Source organism: Piliocolobus tephrosceles, chromosome 3 (genome assembly GCF_002776525.5).
Source record: "Piliocolobus tephrosceles isolate RC106 chromosome 3, ASM277652v3, whole genome shotgun sequence".
NCBI classification, from domain to species: domain Eukaryota; kingdom Metazoa; phylum Chordata; class Mammalia; order Primates; family Cercopithecidae; genus Piliocolobus; species Piliocolobus tephrosceles.
Genome location: NC_045436.1, coordinates 102,284,319 through 102,306,687, shown reverse-complemented (window position 1 = coordinate 102,306,687; position 22,369 = coordinate 102,284,319). Strand labels below are relative to the sequence as shown.

Sequence of the window (22,369 nt, the reverse complement as noted above, 5' to 3'; positions counted from 1 at the left end):
GCTAGGTACTCAGTGCTGATAGACGGGAGGGGGCTAAATATGCATAGCAGCCTTAAGGAGCCTCCTGGGGGAGGGAGAAAGGCGACCTTGGCCACTCCTCTTTTAAAATGTAGTGTTGGCCGGGCCCGGTGGCTCACGCCTGTAATCCCAGCACTTTGGGAGGCTGAGGCAGGCAGATCACGAGGTCAGGAGATCAAGACCATCCTGGCTAACACGGTGAAACCCTGTCTCTACTAAAAATACAAAAAATTAGCTGGGCATGGTGGCGGGCGCCTGTAGTCCCAGCTACTCGGGAGGCTGACGTGGCAGAATGGCGTGAACCCAGGAGGCAGAGCTTGCAGTGAGCGGAGATCCTGCCACTGCACTCCAGCCTGGCCGCCTGGGTGACAAAGCAAGACTCCGTCTCAAAAAAAAAAAAAAAAAAAATGTAGTGTTATCAGAATTTCTCAAAAGATTTAGGATGTTTCCAACTGAGGTCAGCTGGTCCTAATACGCACCAGGAAAGACAGGGGTTTCTTGCCTGATGACAGGTTCCTCTGTGTCCAGTCACCCCGGACAGATGCCACAGGACACGATGACTAAGTATATGGATGTGACCTGAAGAGAAGTCATCTTGAGATCCCAGGCTTGGACACCGCCATGTGGTGTGCGAGGACTGGACCAGAAGGGACATGGTGGCAATGGATAAAGGCCCACTGGCCTGGGTGGGGCCAATGCATCAAAAGGTCCCAACAGAAACAACAGCAGTGATCCCAGGGCCTACCAGCGGGCTGGTCAGGCTTTTCCAAGTTTCTCCCCAGCTGGAGATGGGAAGGAGATTTCCTTGGGAAGAGTAAGGTTCTCAGTCAATTTGTAAAGATGATTTCAAATACAGGATCACAGACTTCTTGCCCTTATTGGCAAGTAGAGATTCAAATGATTAATTAGCAAATTTTAAAAAGCATGACCAACTTTACATCCCAAGCCAGTGAGGTAGATCACGAGATCCCACTTAATCCTCACATTTATTCTAGGAAGTAACAAAGGCCCATTGGGGCCATATTATTTGTCCAAGATTATTAAGCAGGTAAATTATAACATTGGGATTTAAATCTCAATCTAATTCTCCGCCTGTCCTTGTTTCCTTTCCTGGAGCACACTGAAGTGGAAGCAATGAAAAGCAGTCAATAGCAAGACCATGCGGAAAAGACTGGCAACCACTTAGGCACAGCTCAGGGGTAAAACACCATTATTTGGCTTAAGGATGGAGAAATAAACTAATCCCTAATCTCTAATATTATCTTCTATTCTCACACACTTAAAAGGCATCTACATATGTTTAATATGTATTCACCTTCATGTTGAGATCCAGTTCTACAAATCACAGGAAGTATTTCATGTACTTCCAGCCTCTGCAAGTAGAATTTGGGGTGAACGATATTCCTCAGGAAAACCAACAGAAAAGGTTAGGAATGTAAAGTCTGAGGGGAAAGTGCCAAAAGAAAAGGTAACCAGACCTGGCTGTGGAACTGTTTCCCACGCTCTGAAAGGTAGCACAGGGGGAAAACTTCTAGAAGCTTGAAGGACCGAAAAATCCTACAGGTTCAAAAAGAGTTTACATAAATTCATGAGAGCTAAATCTAAAACAGATATAAAGGAAATTGGCAGTAATGGAAAAAGTAGACTGTCTACTCAGACATGACACAAGGTAAAAAGCCAAATTCAGTATTTTTCTTAAACTCAACAATAAAAACACTATCACTTCCCAGAAAAAAAACACAAAATACTTGAAAAACAGTGATCAACATCTTCTATGGTTGTAAAGTCCCTTCCAAAACTCATGTTGACATTTAATTGCCATTTTAACAGTGTCGAGAAGTGGGCCCTTTAAGAGGTAATCAGGTCATGAGGGCTCTGGATAGACCAATGCTGTTATCGAGGTGAGAATGGGTTCGTCAGAGTGGGAATGCCATGTGATGCCTTCCGACATGTTATGATGCAGCAAGAAGGCCCTGGCCAGATGTGACCCTTTGGGAAGCCCATGGTTTTGGGTTTCCCAGCCTCCAGAACCATGAACCAAATAAATCTCTTTTCTTTATAAATTACTTTATCCATGATACTCTGTTATAGCAGCAGGAAACAGCCAGGCGTGGTGGCTCACACCTGTAATCCCAGCACTTTAGGAGGCTGAGGCAAAAGGATCACCTGAGATCAGGAGTTCAAGACCAGCCTGACCAACATGGTGAAACCCTGTCTCCACTAAAAATACAAAAATGAGCTGGGCGTGGTAGCGGGTACCTATATTCCCAGCTACTCAGGAGGCTGATTCAGGAGAATCACATGAACCTGGGAGTTGGAAGTTGCAGTGAGCTGAAATCATGCCATTCCACTCCAGCCTGGGCAACAGAGCAAGACTCCATCTCAAAAAAAAAAAAAAAAACAAGAAAAGAAAAGAAAAAGAAAAAAAGAAAAGGAATTAGGATAACATCACCACTAGTTTTTTTACTTTTTTTGTTTTTTTGAGACAGGGTCTCATTCTGTCACCCAGGCTGGAGTACAGTGGTGCTATTATGGCTCACTGAATCATTGACCTCTGGAGCATAGGTTGATCTTCCCACCTCAGCTCCCAAGTAGCTGGGACCACAGGCGCACACTACCATGCCTGGCTAATTTTTATATTTTTTGTAGAGATGGGATTTCTCCATGTTGCCCAGGCTGGTTTTGAACTCCTGGGCTTAAGCAATCCACCCACTTCGGCCTCCCAAAGTGCTGGGACTGCAGGTGTAAGCCACTGCACCTGGCCATCACTACTCATTTTTTGTTTAAGTACAGTGAAATAAGATAACATGTTTTGCATACCAAGAATAAACAATTTTAAGGTGAATAGCCCCAGCTTGTAAGAGTTGAGTGAAAGACACATTCTCATATACTGCTGGTGGGAAAGAAAATTCATATAACTTTTCTGGGTAAAGTCTGGCAATATGTACTAAGAGCCTTTGTTTATTAAGAAGATGTTTAAATAAACAAACTTCAATATTGGCAACGATTTAGTATTTCTTTTCGCTCTGCTGCCAGGCTGGAGTGCAGTGGCACGATCTCGGCTCACTGCAACCTCCGCCTCCCGGGTTCAAGTGATTCTCCTGCCTCAGCCCCCTGAGTAGCTGGGACTACAGGCGCCACCACGCCCAGCTAATTTTTTTGTATTTTTAGTAGAGATGGAGTTTCACCATGTTAGCCAGATGGTCTCCATCTCTTGACCTCGTGATCTGCCCACCTTGGCCTCCCAAAGTGCTGAGATTACAGGTGTGACCCACCGCGCCCAGCCAAGATTTATTATTTCTTTGGGGCAGATGTTCCTATTTATAACAGTATTGTTATTTATAAATGCATTCCTATCTATAATAGCATATTTATAAAAGGAGAAAAGTGGGACAACTTAAATGTCCAAAGAGACACTGATTAAGTAAATTATAGTACAACCATACAATGAGGTGATATGGAGTTTTTTTTAATGTAAGCCGGAGAGGTACAGTGGCTCACCCCTGTAATCCCAGCACTTTGGGAGGCCAAGGTAGGAGGATCACTTGAGCCCAGGAGTTCAAGACCAGTCTGAGCAACATAGTGGGACTCCATCTCTATTAAAATTTTTTTTTTAATTAGCCAGTCCTGGTGGCGTGCACCTATAGTCCCAGCTACTCAGAAGGCTGAGGGGGGAGAATCACTTGAGCTTGGGAGGTCAAAGCTACACTGAGCCATGATCACACCACTACACTCCAGCCTGGGTGACACACTGAGATCCTGCCTCAAAAAATAAAAGTTTAAAATTTTTTTAAAAAGTAAACTGTTTAACAAGGAGAACTACTTATAAGATTAAACACGATCATTTTTTCTTATTGATAGGCAAACAGAATGTTCCTAGCCATGTTAGAATAATAAGCAACTAAATGGAGAAACTCCAAAATTTTCATAATGATTGCTGCTGCATGCTAAATTAGCGATGATTTGATCTTCTTTATATTTTTTGTACTATCTGCTATCTTTGAAATGGCTGGCAATTACCATTTTTATAATTGAGAAAAAAAGGAACTGAAGGAAAAGGAATAAAAATAGAGGGAGTCGTGGTTATTTCCAGTAACTCCCACAGGCTGATAACATCCTGATGACTCTGTGAGGAGCTGGACTGTTGAGATGACTCAATTGTCTTTGTTCTTAGGATTTTACAAGGGAGCCTAATAAATACCAAAGCTTCCGGTAAGAGATACCCGCAGCAAATGAAATGCAAGGACATGAGGAGAATGGACAGGCCAAGTCAGAACCTAGAGGCCAAGTCAGGACCTAGAGAAGGGTGGTAGATGGGACTGCAAAGTGTTTAACCTGAAACAGCACCTGCTCCACCTTCAGGATAAAATGACCAGAAGGTAAAACAAAGCATCTTGCCAACAAAACTAACTGGAAAGACTTGTTTACCCTGCACTGGTAGCATTCTATTTATAGTAATATTTGTGGTCCTTTTCCCAACAACCTTTTCTGACTGCAGCTCATCAGATCAGATGTTACTAAGTTTATAACCATAAATTCTCATCGCCTATTTAAATCCTAGAATTATGAGAAGAAAATGTATTACACGTTGTAATAAATGAGATTAATGGGTTTTGTCAGCCATGAGAGCAAACTACTGATACTGATTTTCTATAATAATGACTGCCATTTGTTGAGTCTTTCCTAAACATATTACCTAAGGGACCTATCACCGGGTCTTCCATGTACCAGGCCCTGTGATAGGTCCCTTAGGCAATTCATTTCCTTCTCTCAACAACCTTATCAAGTAGGTACCATTATTACCTTCATTGATTCATGAGTGAAGAGAGGCTGATTGCAATTAAGCAACTTACCACAGACTAAGATAGTAAACCGCACGGCAAGACGGTAGAGGTTGACTCCCGAGCCTATACTATATATGAAAAGTAAAATAATAAAAGTTCATGGGTTTCACTTGTATAAAATATTATTCTTGCCACTCAAACTAAACCACATCCTGATTACTACTACTCACCTTGCCAACCCTAAACCTTTAATTCATGTGCCTTTCAAGGTCTAAATACAGGTGCATGGAAAACATGTTAACTGGCATTCTGAAAGAATAATATCCATGCTGAAAGGGTAGTATTTTAATTTATAGGTCTGAATAACTTTTATTTTGAAGTAATTACATGATTAACACATTCATGGTCCTAAATACAGAAAATATTTCCCAGCACTCATCCTGGGTTCTAAACTACTTTATAGTGGACTCCCTAAAAGAATATATAAGCAAAACAGATCCTTCACCACGTCAGCCAACAGCCCCCCAGAAAGGAGATGAAACCAGAGCAAATGAGACATTTTTCATTAATAGCAAAGTGGTCATTCACCCTTTCCTTATACTTTCTAAACAGGGGTTCAACCTAAGGCCATAACTACAAAGGAACAGAAGTATTTTCTTCATCCTCAATTGCTAGGCCAGGAGGATATGCGCCTAGCACTCTAGACAAAACTAATCCGAACAAAGAGTGTTGTTGAGCTCAAGCATTTCTTAGGAAAACTAGAGATCAATCCCAGGCATCTGGTATAAACTTCCAGCCTTCTCATCTGACCATTTCTAGCTACTATGCCTGGGGCACTTTAAGTGCTCAGTAAATATTAGCTATTGTGGTGATCGTTGTTATTAATAACATCTGTTTCATCTAACCCAGAAAAATAACAAGGTCAGAATCAAAAAAAAAAAAAGACTACTCCTTTGCTCCTGCTTCCAATTTTCTGATTTGTTTTCCAAAGCCTTTTTTAGTAAAACTTAGAAATTTCTTTCAAATACTAAAAGGGTCATGAGAAAACAAAAATATATATATACGTATGTGATCTCATGATAAATGAAAGCCACCATTAGGAAATAACTCTCCTCTTAGATTGAAGGAAGTTATGTGAGCTATTTCTCTACTTGTGTAAAGTAATTCCACAAACTGCAGTGCTAGAATTCTGACACTCCCCTGGGTACACCTGAGTTTGGATGCAACAGAGCACCTGGGGAAGGAGGTGGCAGTGCAGGTGAACTAGGCTAGGAAATGTTTGGTCATTTGTTAGGTTCACAATATGCTTGTCTTACCTGTTCTACAAAGTTGGTGAGAGTGGGAGAGTAAATTTAAATTCCAACAGGAAATAGATATACGGTGAGCAATCTTTAAAACAGTAACAGAGAGGGAATTTTCTTCTGGCACTTGAAAGGAGTTACTGTTATAGAGTTAATCTGATGTAGGAAAAAATGGCACTCGCAGCTGAAGTCTACAAAGGCAACATCTATGTTTGAATGCTGTGAAAGTTTCAAAGTGAAAAGCAATCCTTTAGCATGGAGATAGATGATTAGAAGCAAAGGTGGGCCAGGCCCAGTGGCTCATGCCTCTAATCCCAGCACTTTAGGAGGTTGAGGGGGGGCGGATGGCTTGAGCTCAGGAGTTCGAGACCAGCCTGGGCAACATAGTGAAACCTCGTCTCTACAAAAAATACAAAAATTAGCTAGACATGGTGGCACACGTCTGTAGTTCCAGCTACTCGGATGGCTGAGGCACAAGAATCGCTTGCACCTTCCAGACAGAGGTTGCAGTGAGCCAAGATCGTGCCATTGCATTCCAGCCTGGGCGACAGAGAGACCTGGTCTCAATAAAATAAAAATAAAAATAAAAATAAAAATAAAATAAAATAAAATATAAAATAAAATAAATAAAATAAAATAAAATAAAATAAAAAAATAAAATAGAATAAAATAAAATAAAAACCTAAGGAGAGGGACTGACACTAAGAAGAACAGTAGGAGCCTATTAGGAGAAAATCCCAAAATGGAGCCTGAGGCTCCCAGTAGAATGGCTTATACAACTTGTTCCTTCTCTAGGATTAATTCAGACTAATGTTATGCCCTTTGTTACAAATACAAAAGACCAAGATCACTAGATTCTTTGCTTAAACACTGCTGGTGGGAAAATAAATTAGTACAACCTCTATGGCTAACAGTAGGGAGACTTCTCAAAGAATTAAAAGTACTTCTACCATTTAATCCAAGAATCTCACTACTGGGCAACCACCCAAAGGAAAAGAAGTCATATTAAAAAGACAACTGCACACATATGTTTACCACAGTACAATTCACAACTACAAAGATATGAAATCAACCTGTGTCCATCAACTGATGAATGGATAAAGAAAATGTGGTATGATATATGCCATGGAATACTATTCAGCCATAAAAAAAAAGTGTCTTCTGCAGCACCTTGGATGGAACTGGAGGCCATTATCGACGGAAATGAAGTAACTCAGGAACAGAAAACCAAATACCGCATGCTGTCACTTAAACGTGGGAGCTAAGCTATGGATGTGCAGCGGCATACAGAGGGATATAATGAACATTAGAGAATCGGAGCAGGGTGGGAGGTAATGAGGGATTGAAAACTACCTATTAGGCATAATCTATACTATTCAGGTAATGGGTGGACTAAAAACCCAGACTTCACCACTATAAAATTCATTCATGTAACCAAAAACCACCTGTACCCCTAAAGCAATTGAAATAAAAAAATTAATAAATAAATAAAATTTAAAAATAAAAAAGTTTTGGCATGGTGGCTCATGACTGTAATTTCAGCACTTTGAGAGGCCGAGGGGAGTGGATTACTCGAGGCCAGGAGTTCAAGACCAACTAGGCCAACATGGTGAAACCATGTCTCTACTAAAAATACAAAAATTGCCAGGCGTGGTGGTGCCCACCTGTATTCCCAGCTACTCAGGAGGCTGAGGCAGGAGAATCACCTGAATCTGGGAGGTAGAGGTTGCAGTGAGCCAAGATTGTGCCCCTGGACTCCAGCCTGAGCAACAAGAGTGAGACTCCATTTCAAAATTTAAGAAAAATCACTATTCTTTTTATAGGTTTTAGGACACTTGCTGAAAATGGCCCTGCTGCCCAGAAGGCCTTCTGTGGCCCAGAACTGCCAGAGATTGGATAGGGGAATTTATCTTATTCCAGATTTTAGTATGGGGCCCACTTGCCCCTATACAAGCCATGTCTTCAGTGTGAGCTTTTGCAATCATAAAGCTGATGTTTGGATTTCCTACCTGTTTATTCTTTGGTATTATTTCACATTTGGTCCAGATTCTAGACAAAGAACAAGGGTATCATATTTTTTGATGCCCCTCAAAACTCTAGCATCCAGTATAATTGACCAGAATTGTTGAGAATTAGGGTGGAATGTGGGGACCAAAATAACAAAGATTCTGGTGGGGCCAGGGTATATGGATTTGGGCCTTGGATTCAAGAGGCAGGCTGGGCATTTTAACCTTGAAAATCTCCAGAGATTATTTCTGGGTAATAAGACTCAACTTTACAATTGTGCGGTTGGATTTTTAACTATTGTGACCTGAGCAAGCAGTTTAAGCCCAAGAAACTAATCACATGAGATATGAGATTCTCACTCTGATTGGTCACTGAAGCTATGAAAGCTCTTCAATTGCTGGTTGTTTTTTTGGGTTTGTGTGTGTGCGTGTGGGTGAGTGGGTGTGTTTTGTTTCGAGACAGTGTCTTACTCTGTCACACAGACTGAAGTGCAGTGGTGTGATCATAGCTCACTATCACCTCAAATTCCTGGGCTCAGATCATCTTGAGTGCTGTTTTTAAAGAGAAAAGCCCATATTCACTGGTCCTGAAGTAAATTGTATATAGGCCTCACCCACCTTAAGTAAAGTTAAGCTCTTTATCAAATACATGGGCCAGCAAGGGCCTTACTTAGCACAATGCTGGCTGAAAGCAGCCTCAGCAAACTCTGGCTACGTAAGTACCAAGTAAGCAACACCTACCAGTCCCAGTAAGCAAGATATGCAGGCTACAGAATCATAGTGTGTTACGGGAGAAAAAAAAAAAAGCCACACATCCAGGCATCAGCAGATACTAGAGGTCTTAGTGAGAGCACAGTGTCAGCAGGGCGTCAGCAGATTTTGGCAGACCATACAGGCCCCAGGTCAAAGGTGGACCAAACAAGTAACTCAACAGCACAGGTTTCTGGAAAATAACAAACTTTGAAGTGACAGGAATCTAGACTTGTGTCTCATCACTCCCTTAAAAGTTGCATCACCTTGAGGCAGGGCGCAGGGGCTCACGCCTGTAATCCCAACACTTTGGGAGGCCAAGGCAGGTGGATCGCTTGAGCCCAGGAGTTCGAGACCAGCCTAGGCAACAAGGTGAAACCCTTATTTTGGCAAAAACTGCCAAAACTAGCTAAGGCGGTTGTGGGCGCCTGCAGTCCCAGCTACTCCTTAGGCTGAGGTGGGAGGATAGCTTGAGCCCGGGAGGTCGAGGGTGCAGTGAGCCATGATTGGGACATTGCACTCCATTGAAAGAGTTAGACCTTGGTCTCAAAAAGGAGAAAAAAAAAGCTGTGTCACCTTGGGTAAGTTACAGATCCTTCACTTAGCCCCCCAGTTCCCTCAGAACTAAAACAGAGATTTGAAAATGTACCCAACAGGCCGGGCACGGTGGCTCACGCCTGTAATCCCAGCACTTTGGGAGGCCGAGGCGGGCAGATCACGAGGTCAGGAGATCAAGACCATCCTGGTTAACACGGTGAAACCCCGTTTCTACTAAAAATACAAAAAAATTAGCCAGGCGCTGTGGCGGGCACCTGTATTCCCAGCTACGCGGGAGGCTGAGGCAGGAGAATGGCGTGAACCCGGGAGGCGGAGCTTGCAGTGAGCCGAGATTGCACCACTGCACTCCAGAATGGGCGACAGAGCGAGACTCCGTCTCATAAAAAAAAAAAAAGAAAGAAAGAAAATATACTCAACTAAACATGTACCTGTAAGCCAGCCATTTCTCTCCTGGATGTATTTACTCCAGAGAAATGAGAGCATATGCCCAGATAACACTCACAGCAGCTTTATTTGTAAGCACTGAGAACTGCAAGCAACCCAAATGTTTATCAATAGGTTCCCGGCTAAACGAAGTGTGATATATCCTGACAACAGAATCCCACTCAGCAATAAAAAGGAATGCACATGCAATAACATGGATGAATCTTAAAATAATTATGCTGAATATAAGAAACCAAAATATAGTATATGCTCAATGATTCTATCTATATAAAATTCTCAAAATGCAAACCAATTTATAGTGCCAGAAAGCGGATCAGTGGTTGCCTAGAGGCTGGTGGTGGGAGAACAGTGAGAAGGGATGGATTACAAGGGGCACAAGGAAACTCTTGGGCCAATGGCATGTTCATTAGCTTCACGTGAGGGTGTCCCACAGGTGCAGACACATGTCAAAACTCATCAAAATTGTACACCTTAAGCAGGTGCAGTTTATGTCACAGCCAATGACACCTCAATAAACCTGAAAAAATATGTGGGTCAAAGAATCTATAAGAGAGAACAGCAGAATCAAATCCCTTGAGCACTCTTCAAAAGTGGCACCTTTTTGGTCATTTGTGGTGATTCACACCTGTAATCCCAGCACTTTGGGTGAATCGCTTGAGTCAGGAGTTCAAGACCATCCTGGGCAACATGGCAAAACACTGTCTCTACCAAAGATACCAAAAAACTAGCTGGGCATGGTGGTGCATGGCTGTAGTCCCACTTACTCAGAAGGCTGAGGTGGGAGAGTCACCTGAGTTCAGGAAGTCGAGGCCACAGTGAGCCATGATCACACCACTGCACTCCAGCCTGGGCATTGGAGTGAGACCCTGTCTCAAAGGTGAAAAAAAAAAAAAAAGTGGCACCTTTTCAACAATCTTTTCAAAAAAATTATTAGAGACAGGGTCTCACTCTGTTGCCCAAGTTGGAGTGAAGAGGCATGATCATAGCTCACTGCAGCTTCAGACACCTGAGCTCAAGCGATCCTTCCACCTCAGCCTCCTGAGTAGCTGGGACTACTGGCCGTGCCACCACACCTGGCTTTGACAATTTTTAAAGTAATACAATCATTTATCCAACAAATACTGATAGAGTGGCTACTGTGGGTAGGTATTATTGTAGACACTAGAGACAACACAGAGAAACACAGACAAATAAAAAAGCAAATAAATAACTGCAGAGAGTGATGTGAGTGCTGTAAAGGAACTCAAACAAGGTGCTGTCACTGCAAATGACTGAGTAAAAGGAAAGGCCACTTTCTCTGGGGGTGGTAGGGAGGTCCCAGGAGGCCTCCCGCAGCAGATGTTATTTCAGCCAAGTCCTCAATAATCAGGAGGCAGGCCTGCAAAAATGTGAGGGCTGAGAATCTTGGGGAAAATAAGCAAGAACAAAGGCTCTAAGGTGGGAACAAGTCTGATATGCCGGAAACAGCAAGTAGGTCATGGTGCTGGAGCCCAGTGGGGCTGGATGATAAGTGGGAGGAATGAGGTCACAGAGCAAGGCAAGTGTCAGAAAGCACAGGGCCTGGTAGGCCGTGGGGAAGGGCATTACTCAGGGAAGTGACAGGATCTTTTTGGCAATAACATGATTGCCATTTTAAAAATATCACTGTGGCTGTTGAGGACAAACTATAGGAAAGTCAAAAATGAAAGCAAGGAGGTCAGTTAAGAGGCATTCTCCATATTCCAAACAAGAGATGATGGAGACTAGGGTGAGGATGATAGAGGTAAGAGAGAAATTGATACATGTGGGATATATTCAGGAGGTAGAGCCCATGATACTCGCCAATAGATTGGACCAAAGAGGAGATGAGGGACCTGGAGGAATCACAGATGATTGTGCCATTTACTGGAATGGGAAAGAAGATAACTGTTCTTAGAACTACAATGAAAAGAGGTTATTAAGTACAGTGGCTCATGCCCGTAATCTCAGCTCTTCAGGAGGCCGAAGCAGGAGGATCATTTGAGGCCACGAGTTTGAAGCTGCAGTGAGCTATGACAGTGCCACTGCACTCCAGCCTGAGCAATGGAACAAGACCGTGTTTCTAAATAAAATAAAATAAAATAAAATAAAATAAAAAGATGAAAAGAGGTTAGGGAAACCTCTGTCCTAGGGAAAGCAAGATCCTGAGACACAGACAATGAGCAAAGGGGAGACTTTCTCCCTCCATTCTTGCTGCTCTGTCAACTGATGGCGTAAGTCCTGCCTCATAGGAGCCAGCCCCAGCCCCAGACTTTCTTCTCCTCCTGATGTTAGAACTCTGCTCTGCTCTTTCTTGCCCCTTTCTCCCTTGGGGGGTTGTGGTAAGGACTAAAGAATATAAATAGAATGCCTAGAAGAGTTTCAAGTATATAATATTCTTGTTCATTTTTTTCTTTCTTCTGTTTGTTCTTTGTTATTAGATAAAATGTTTTCATGGATAAAATTTTAATACACTTTGTCAACTGAAAATAAAAAGATTCCATAAATTCCAATCATTCACGGTTAAATTTCTATGCTGAGTTCTCTTTCCCATCTTGCAAGATAGTGGGTGAAAAGATTGAGAAGCCAGATCCTAAGGAGAAGAAACCAGAAGCCAAGAAGGCTCATGCTGGTGGCAAGGTAAAAAGGGTAGCCTCGAGACTAAAAAGCCCAGGAAGGAGAAGCCCCATTGCAGCTGAAATCCTGTCCTGGTCAGAGGAATTGGCAGGTATTCCCGATCAGCTGTATTCCAAAGCCCACCTACAAGAGGAAGCACTCCGCTGCTGAATCCAAGTTTGGAAAGAAAAAGGAAAAGGTTCTTGCAACTGTTACAAAACCAGTTGGTGGTGACAAGAACAGTGATACTGGGTGGTTAAACATCACAAAATGCCTAGATACTTTCCTACTGAAGATGTGCCTCAAAAGCTGTTGAGCCACGGCAAAAAACCCTTCAGTCAGCACATGAAAAAACTGTGAGCCAGCATCATCCCTGGGACCATTCTGATCACCCTCACTGGGCGCCACAGAGGCAAGAGGGTGGTTTTCCTGAAGCAGCTGGCTAGTGGCTTGTTACTTGTGACTGAACCTCTGGTCCTCAACCAAGATCCTCTACAAAGAACACGCCAGAAATCTGTCACTGCTACCTCAACCAAAATTGATATCAGCAGTGTAAAAATCCCAAAACATCTTACTGACGCTTACTTCAAGAAGCAGCAGCTGCGGAAGCCCAGAAACAGGAAGGTGAGATCTTCAACACGGAAAAAGAGAAATACGAGATTCCAGAGCAGCGCCAAATCGATCAGAAAGCTGTGGACTCACAAATTTTACCAAAAATCAAAGATTTTCCTCAGCTCGGGGGCTACCTGCGATCTGTGTTTGCCCTGACGAATGGAATTTGTTCTCACAAGCCAGGCACAGTAGCTCACGCCTATAGTTCCAGCACTTCAGGAGGCGGAGGCGGGTAGATCGCTGGAGCTCAGGAGTTCAAGGCCAGCCTGGGCAACATGGCAAAACAGCATCTCTACTAAAAACACAAAAAAGAAAATTAGCCAGGTGTGGTGATGCACGGCTGTGGTCCCAGCTACTGGGAAGGCTGAAGTGGAAGGATCAGTTGACCCAGGAAGCAGAAGTTGCAGTGAACCAAGATCACACCACTGCACTTCAGCCTGGGCAACAGAGTGAGACCCTGTCTCAAAAAAAAGAAGAAAAGAAAAGAAAAAGAAGAAAAAAAGAAATTTATCCTCACAAACTGGTGTTCTGAATTTCTTAAGTACCTAAGTAAATAACTGATTTTAAAAATTCTATGCCAAACTATTTTTCATTAAAAAAGTTATAGCACGCAGCTGGGCATGGTGGTTCATGCCTGTAATCCCAGCACTTTGGGAGGCTGAGGCAGGTGGATCACTTGAGGTTAGGAGTTTGAAACAAGCCTGGCCAACGTGGGTGAAACCCCATCTCTACTAAAAATACAAAAATTAGGGCCAGGCATGGTGGCTTACGCCTATAATCCCAGCACTTTTGGAGGGACAGGCAGGCAGATCACAAGGTCAGGAGATCAAGACCATCCTGGCCAAGATGATGAAACCCCGTCTCTACTAAAAATACAAAAAAAATAGCCAGGCATGGCAGCACGTGCCTGTAATCCCAGCAGGAGAATTGCTTGAACCAGGGAGGTGGGGGTTGCACTGAGCCGAGATCGCGCCTCTGCACTCCAGCCTGGGCGACAGAGCAAGACTCCATCTCAAAGAAAAACAAAAAAAACTTCAGCATGCAATTCACCTGGGGTTTAGATAACCAGTTCATTTTTTTCTCAAGATCTGCCTCTTCTGTGCTATCTCTCTTTTATCCTGGATGAACTCAGAGACATCCATGGTTTCAGTTTTCATCTCTCCGCTTTCCCTTTCCTGAGCAGCACACCTGTAAAGCCCATTCTACTGGAGATCTCCACTAGAGTGTCTCCTGAGAGCTTCAAACACCAACCTAACGAAAACAAAATGTATCTCCTACAGACCCAAGGCAATTCTTCTTTTCCCGTTCTCTCTGACGACAGCATGTACCCCATGGCCCAAGCCCACAATCTAGAAGTCATCCTAGGCTCCTCCCTTTCATTCACTCACATCGTTTTTCCCAAGCTATGCTGTGATTTCTACTTCTTCCACGACTCCTGAGTCAGAGCCGCATCATCTACTCCCCCTTCACTTCCTTAAGTCATGTGCTTTGTCACACCTGGATTACTGGGAGAGCTTTTCACATGACAGATGGAGATAAAAAATAAGCAGAAAAACAGCCTTGAGGGAACACATACGATGCAGGGAGAAGAAATCTATTTTGTATCCTCACAGATAAGAAAAACTAAGCAATTATGAATAAAACAGGTTACCTTTTACAAAGGAGAAGGGCAAGTATTCAGAGAAAAAAATTAAAATATAGTAGCAGAAAAGAAAAACTTATTGTGGTTGGAGGACAAAACTGAAAGGATCTCCCACAAATTGCAGCAAAAGGCAAAGGGATAAAAAACAAGAGAGAGAAGATAAAAAATTAGAAGGCCAGTGCAGTAAATGAATAATAGTACTTCTTCTAGAAAGTGCAGGGAAAACAAAAAGATAGAAATATATATGAATTAATTTTTAAGATAATTTCCTAGAAATGAGGGGCATGAGTTTCTAGATTGCAGGGGTTTGAAGCATGTCAAGTAAAATGGATAATGTTAAGAGTAGCTAACACGAACAGTATTAGGGCTTCCTCTGTGCCAGGCATTGTTCTAACTGCTTTAATATATTTAACTCATTTCCTTGTCAAAACCATCATTATCCACCTTTTACATATGTAGAAATTAAAGCTGAGAAAAATTGAATAACCTGTCCAAGACAATACAGTCAGTAAGTGATAAAACTGGCATTCAACTGCAGCTGGCCCGTGCTGTACACTGAGTGCTCTAAATCACTCTACTACACTGGATGTGAGTAGACTTATACCGTGATTCCCATCAAGATACTGGGATCTAGGCGAAGACGCCATAAGCTTCCAGGGAGAAAAAGCAGGTCTCAAGGAAGGATCCAGAGTAAAAATGACTTTGGAATGCTGACAATAATAAAACTAAAAATAAATGAACGGGCTGGGCACGGTGGCTCACACCTATAATCCCAGCATTTTGGGAGGCCAAGGCAGGCTGATCACCTGTGGTCAGGAGTTCAAGATCAGCATCGCTAAATGCTGTCTCTACTAAAAATATAAAAATTAGCCAGGCGTGGTAGCACGTGCCTATAATCCCAGCTACTAGGTATGCTGAGGCAGGAGAATCACTTGAACCCAGAAGGCGGAGGTTGCAGTGAGCTGAGACTGGGCCACTGCACTCCAGCCTGGGTGACAGAGCGAGACTCCGTCTCAGAAAAAAAAAAAGGAAATGAACAAAGCCTTCAAAATTTTGTAGGAACATTATTTACAACCTACAATGCTATACCTAGCCAAGCTATCAATGACATATTGAGAGTAAAATAAAGACTCTAGACAAGAAGAACTCAAAAAATTTTCCTCCCATGTACCGTATTTCAGGTAACTACTGGAGAGGATGCTGCACCAAAATAAAGCAGCAAACCAAGAAAGAGGATGATCACACAAGAAACAGGGGCATCTGCACAGAAGAGAGTGAAGCGAATCCCCAGGAGGATAATGTCAAAATCACAGACGGAGAGTTTGCTCTGAGTATGAGAATAAACAGTCCAGGTTAGAGCAGGACAAGACTTCTTACGGGCCTTCTTGGGAAGGTGAAATAATAAAATACATCAGATCGTTTTGAGAGGACTAACAACTGGCAAGGAGCATGGGGTTAACAAATAAATATTTCATGATAAATGCATGGAAAACTAAGCAATTACTAAATCTAATTACTAAATTTCTAAATCCTGCAAAAAGCAAGTAACAGGGAAGGAAAATTAATCATAGTTTACTACATAGATCATTTCTGAAATGTTCATGTACTGCTGTGGTGTGAATGTTTATGTCCCTCAAATATTGTATGTTGAAATCCTAATTGCCAGGGTAATTATATTAAGAGACTTTCGGAAGGTGATTAGGTCACAAAGATGGAGCCTTCATGAATGGGACTAATGAATGCCCTCATAAAAGAAGCTCCTCGGAGCTAGCTGGTCGCTTCCACCATGTAAAGACGCAGCTAGGGAATTGCGTACTCAAGAAACATCTCCCGTCTTCACATACGTTCCTATCCTCGTGGATAGGAACTATCTATGAGGAACAGGTCCTCTCCAGGCAGCTGCTGACTCCTTGATCTTGGACTTTCTAGTCTCCATAACTGAAAAAATAAATTTCTGTTGTGTATAAACTACCCAGTTTATGGTATTTTGTTTTATCAGCCCAAATGGACTAAGACACATAGTCACAATAGTGTTAACATTTAATACTGATCTAAGACAAATTATAATATAATCTAATGATATATGTAGAAGGAATAGGAAATGTTCTACATCTGTGGTAAGGTTAAGAAAAAAATAGGCCATGCGCGCTGGCTCACACCTGTAATCCCAGCATTTTGGGAGGCTGAGGCGGATGAATGACTTGAGGTCAAGAATTTGAGACCAGCCTGGCCAACATGATGAAACCCGATCTCTATCAAAACTACAAAAATTAGCCGGGTGTGGTGGCACGTGCCTGCAATCCCACCTACTAGGGAGGCTGAGGCAGGAGAATCACTTGAATTCGGAAGGCAGAGGTTGCAGTGAGCCAAGATTATGCCATTGCACTCCAGCCTGGGCAACAAAGTGAGACTCCATCTCAAGAAAAAAAAAAAAGAAAAAGAAAAGAAAACGTTATCATCTATATTGGGAAGTCAATAGATTGTGCCTAGAAAGAAAAAAAAAAAGAAGTAGTAATACCAATGTGTTATTTCAAGTTTTCAAGTTACGGAGGTACATAACAAAATAGGTAAAAGAGGTGAAATTAGTTGACTCTACAGTAGAAATGAGTGGTAGTGGCATAGAAAACTATTATTTTATTTATTTATTTTTTGTTTGTGGTTTTTTTTTTGAGACAGAGTCTCAGTGGCACAGTCTCGGCTCACTGCAACCCCCACCTCCCTGGTTCAAGCAATTCCCCTGCCTACACCTCCCGAGTAGTTGGGATTACAGATGCACAACACCATGCCTAGCTAATTTTTTTTTTTTTTTGTATTTTTAGTAGAGACAGGGTTTCACCATGTTGGCCGGACTGGTCTCGAACTCCTGACCTCAGGCGATCCACCCACCTCAGCCTCCCAAAGTGTTGGGATTACAGGCATGAGCCACCGTGGCCGGCCTATTTTATTTTAAGACAGGGTCTTTCTCTGTTGCCCAGACTGGAGTACAGTGGTGCAATCATAGCTCACTGTAACCTCAAATTCCTGAGCACTCAAGGGATTTTCCCAAGTGGCTGCGACTATAGTCATGTGTCACCACATCTGATTTTTTCTTTTTTTTTTTTTTTTTGGCTTTTGTAGAGATGGGGTTTCAATCTTTTTTTCAGACAGATCTTGAACTCTTGGCCTCAATAAATCCTCCCACCTCAGCCTCCAAAAGTGCTGGGATTACAGGCATAAGCCACCATGCCCAGCTTGGGAACTACTGTTTTAAAAAAACAAATCTTTATTTAAAATACATTTATAGAAGCTGGGCAAAGTAGCTCACACATGTAATCCCAGCACTTTGGGAAGCCAAGGCGGGTGGATCACCTGAAATCAGGAGTTCAAAACCAGACTGGCCAACATGGCAAAACCCTGTCTCTACTAAAAATACAAAAATTAGCCAGGCCTGGTGGCGTGCACCTGTAGTCCCAGCTACTCAGGAGGCTGAGGCATAAGAATCACTTGAACCCAAGAGGCAGAGGTTGCACTGAGCTGACATTGCACCACTGCACTCCAGCCTGGGCAACAGAATGAGACTCAGTCTCAAAAAAATAAATAAATAAAAATAATATAAAATAAAATACATTTATAACTGGTAATGTTTAAAAAGAGAAACAAACTGAGTTCCACTTAAATTAAGAGATTTTCTCATGGATATACAACTAATTGGGGCAGGGAAGACTCTAGAACCCAGATCTACTAAAACCTAGAGTTTTTTCTCTATTACTATCTTATCTAAATCTGATTTTTAAGAAATTAAAACTAACAGCAACAATGCCACATATATTGTGCAGTAGATTTGTGGGCTTTAGATTTTAAAATATTTACAGTTTTCAAATAAAGTATTGGAAGTATTATCCCTGGAACCAGATGGATTAGTGACAGTGACCTTAAAGGAAAGAGTACAGGCCACTCAGTGGGATGTGAACTACAAAAATAAACATACAGCATGAATCTTGTCACAGTCCAAAACATATATTGATACAGCTGCAGATAGCTAATTTTTTTAAAGAAAATTGAATTGGTTTTCATTTCCAAAGAAATGAAAACACACTAAATGTCTGCTAAAGGCTATCTTTGGTTGTGTAATCATCAAAAGGTCTGTTTCCACATTTTAACTAGTTAACAATCCAGCTGTAATATTTATGATACTTGCTGAGATGGAGGAAAATCAGTCAAAATGTCAGAAAGAACAAATAGGAGAGGACAGGTGTGTAAAGGAAGTGGGAAGAAAGAGTAGAGTGGGTAATCTGGTGAAAGCTCCAACTCCCAGACTTTCAGCCAAGAAACTTTGGGAGTGTTTCTGGTTGGCAGATCAGAGTCTTACACAGAGCACATTGGAATTTTATGAGGCAAATTTGGACTAGGAATGTGGATGTTCCACCTTCTCAAGTCACGCAATCAAGGCTATATACAGAGCCTGGGTTCTCGACAACTTTTTCCAGGGCTGAGGATCACTAAATCAAGTGAGTCACTCACATCGAAACTCCTGAAACAAAATGCTCTTCATTTGTGCCATATGTCACAGATGGAAGAAAGTATCGGGATAATTCAGATAATGGCTTCTAAATATGTTTAAGCAGCAACCACCAAACACAACTCCCTAATCTGAGGTTAAACTATGGACCTACATGGATTATAACCCCCAGGAATGTTTTGACTGGTCTGCACATTTATAACATCTGTATGTAGATATAAATCTACATTTATAAAATCTGTATTTCTATAATTACAGATGTAGTGATATGTTATCTAGAATTTACATCAAAATAACCCAATAGTGGGGACTGGGCACTGGAAAGTGAGTGAGTATAAGTGAAATAAAATTGGCCGTGAGTTGATAAGTGCTGGAGCAAGGTGATAGAGACGTAGAGATTCTTTTTCTTATTCTTACTACTCTTGCATGTTTGAAATTTTCCACAATAAGGAGTTGCTTGTGTTCTTTTTTTCATCTTTATTTTCAGATTCTCTCAAAAAATTGGAAGATCTTCCCCTTGGGAAAATCAAACTGGAAGATTATCCCCTCGATGCCACTCTAGCATGACACTGACAGGCTGGAGCTGAGCAGCTGCTGCCCCTTTGGAGAAGGTGCATGTTCTCCCCTTCTCCAGTCTCTGCACTCCCTGTATGGCTTCACTGGACCATCTTGCTCATTTATGCTACCGACTTAATATTGGAATGAATAGGTTTGTAACCTCAAACTTATCCGTAACCCCCAAATCCCAGAGTGATAGCAATGTATCAACAATTGTATATTTGCAGAGTGATATCAGTACGGTGGCAGAATAGGAAGCCTCAGATCCTCATTCCCCAAGGAAGACAGTGACTTAACAATATACAAACCGAACTGCTTTTGTAAGAATTCCAGAAACAAGTTAAGAGGTTGCAGCACCTCAGCAAGTGCATTGAAATGGGTAGGAAAATTCATGGCATTTGACCTGCCCTAGCCATTCCTTCTCCCATGCACAAGGTGGCACCATCAGGAGAAAAATTCTAACCCCACTTTTTCCTCAGGAGTGAAAGAGATGAATGCACTGTGTATCCAACATTCTGGCTTTCCAGTGATGCTGCTCAAGGACTTGGTTCTATCTTACCTGACTTGGAACAGTGACCAGAACAGCAGTTTGGATGCCAGGTTGGGGGGCCATTGAGAACAAAGGCAAGCTCCACAGTTTGTTACAGCACTAGAGGGAGTGTAGTACCACAGACAGACACCAGGAAAAGCAAAAGATTATGAGCTCCAGTGAAGAAGCAAGCAAACCTTTTTTAACCGAGAAATCATACACACAAGCCCAGAGAAGACGCATTTCCAGAAAGGTCTGAGAGGTCCCCATACACTCTAGCCAGGCTGACTGGTGAAGACCCTCCCCTGCATTAAGTCAATGTTTAAAGAGTGGGAGAGGTAGCTGTTTTTTATTTGGCTTTGGGGGTTTTGGTTCTTTTGTTTTCTGTTTTTAGTTGGTTTTTTTGTTTGTTTGTTTGTTTGTTTTTTGAATGCCTGAATCTCAACAAAAGGTCACAAGGCCTACAAAGAAACAGGAAAACATGGCCCGATCAAAGTAGCAAAATAAATTTCCAGAAACCAACCCCCAAAGAAACGCAGGCCTATGATTTACCTGACAAAGGATTCAAACTAAACATCTTAAAGATGCTAAGTGAGCTAATAGAGAAGATAAACAACTAAACAAAATCAGGAAAATGATACATGTACAAAATGAGAATATCAACAAAGTCACAGAAACCGTTTTTCTAAATCTGGAGCAGAAGAATACAATAACTGAATTTTAAAATTCACTAGAGGAGTTCAATAGCACACTGAATCAAGCAGAAAAAAATAGAGTCAGTGAATCTGAAGTCAGATCACTTAAAATTATTGAGTCAGACAAGCAAAAAGAAAGAATGAAGAAAAGTGAAGAAAGCCGAAAATACTTCTAGAACACCATCAAACAGACCAATATATGCATGATGGGAGACCCAGAAGGAAAAGGGAGAAAGGAATAGCAAGCCTACTTGAAGAGATTAATGGCCAAAATCTTCCCAAATTTGAGGAAGAAAATGAACATACAAATTCAAGCAGCTCAACAAATTCCAACTAGGACAAACCAAAGTGACCCAAACCAAAACACATTATTATCAAACTGTCAAATGTCAAAGACAAAGAGAGAATCTTGAAAGCAGCAAGAGAAAAGTGACACATCTCATACTAGGGAGATCTTATTAGACTATAAGCAGTTTGTTTTGTTTCTTTTTTTTTTTTTTAATTTTGAGATAGGATCTTGCTCTGTCACCCAAGCTGGAGTGCAATGGCATGATCATAGCTCACTGCAGCCTTGAACTCCTGGGCTCAAGCAATCCTCCTGCCTCAGCCTCTGGAGTAACTGTGACTACAGGTACATACTACCATGCCTGGATAATTTTCTTTTTATTTTTTGTAGAGACGAGGTCTCACTATATTGCTCAAACTGTTCTAAACTCCTGGTCTCAAGCAATCCTCCCACCTTGGCCTCCCAAAGTTCTGGGATTACAGGCATGAACGACTGAGCCCAGCCTACCAGCAGATTTTTGAGCAGAAGCCCTGCAGGCCAGGGCCAGGTGTGGTGGCTCATACCAATACTCCTAGCACCTTGGGAGGCCAAGGCGAGCGGATCACTTGAGGTCAGGAGTTGGAGATCAGCCTAGCCAACATGGTGTAACCCCGTCTCTACTAAAAATACAAAAATTAGCCAGGCATGGTGGTGCTACTCGGGAGCATGAGGCAGGAGAATTGCTTGAGCCCAGGAGGCAGAGGTTGCAGTAAGCCAAGATTGCACCACTGCACTCCAGCCTGGGTGACGAAGCGAGACTCCATCTCAAGTAAAAGAAACCCTCCAGGCCAGAAGGGAGTGAAGTAATATATTCAAAGTGCTAAAATGGAAAAAGCTGCCAACCAACAACAGTATGTCTGGCAAAACTGTCCTTCAAAAATTTTTAAAAATTAAAACTTTCCCAGACAAACAAAAGCTGAGGAGGTTCATTACCACTAGGCCTTCCCCCTTCAAGAAATACTAAAGAGACTCCTTCAAGTTGAAACAAAAAGACACTAGACAGCAACACAAAACCATAGAAAAATATAAAACTCTC

At 42.1% G+C, this 22,369-nt stretch overlaps 1 pseudogene; it reads left to right on the top strand.

Moving 5' to 3' along the window:
* The first annotated feature begins 8,787 nt into the window (after positions 1-8,787).
* On the top strand, positions 8,788-13,618 carry LOC111530850 (annotated as a pseudogene).
* The last annotated feature ends 8,751 nt before the right edge of the window (positions 13,619-22,369 follow it).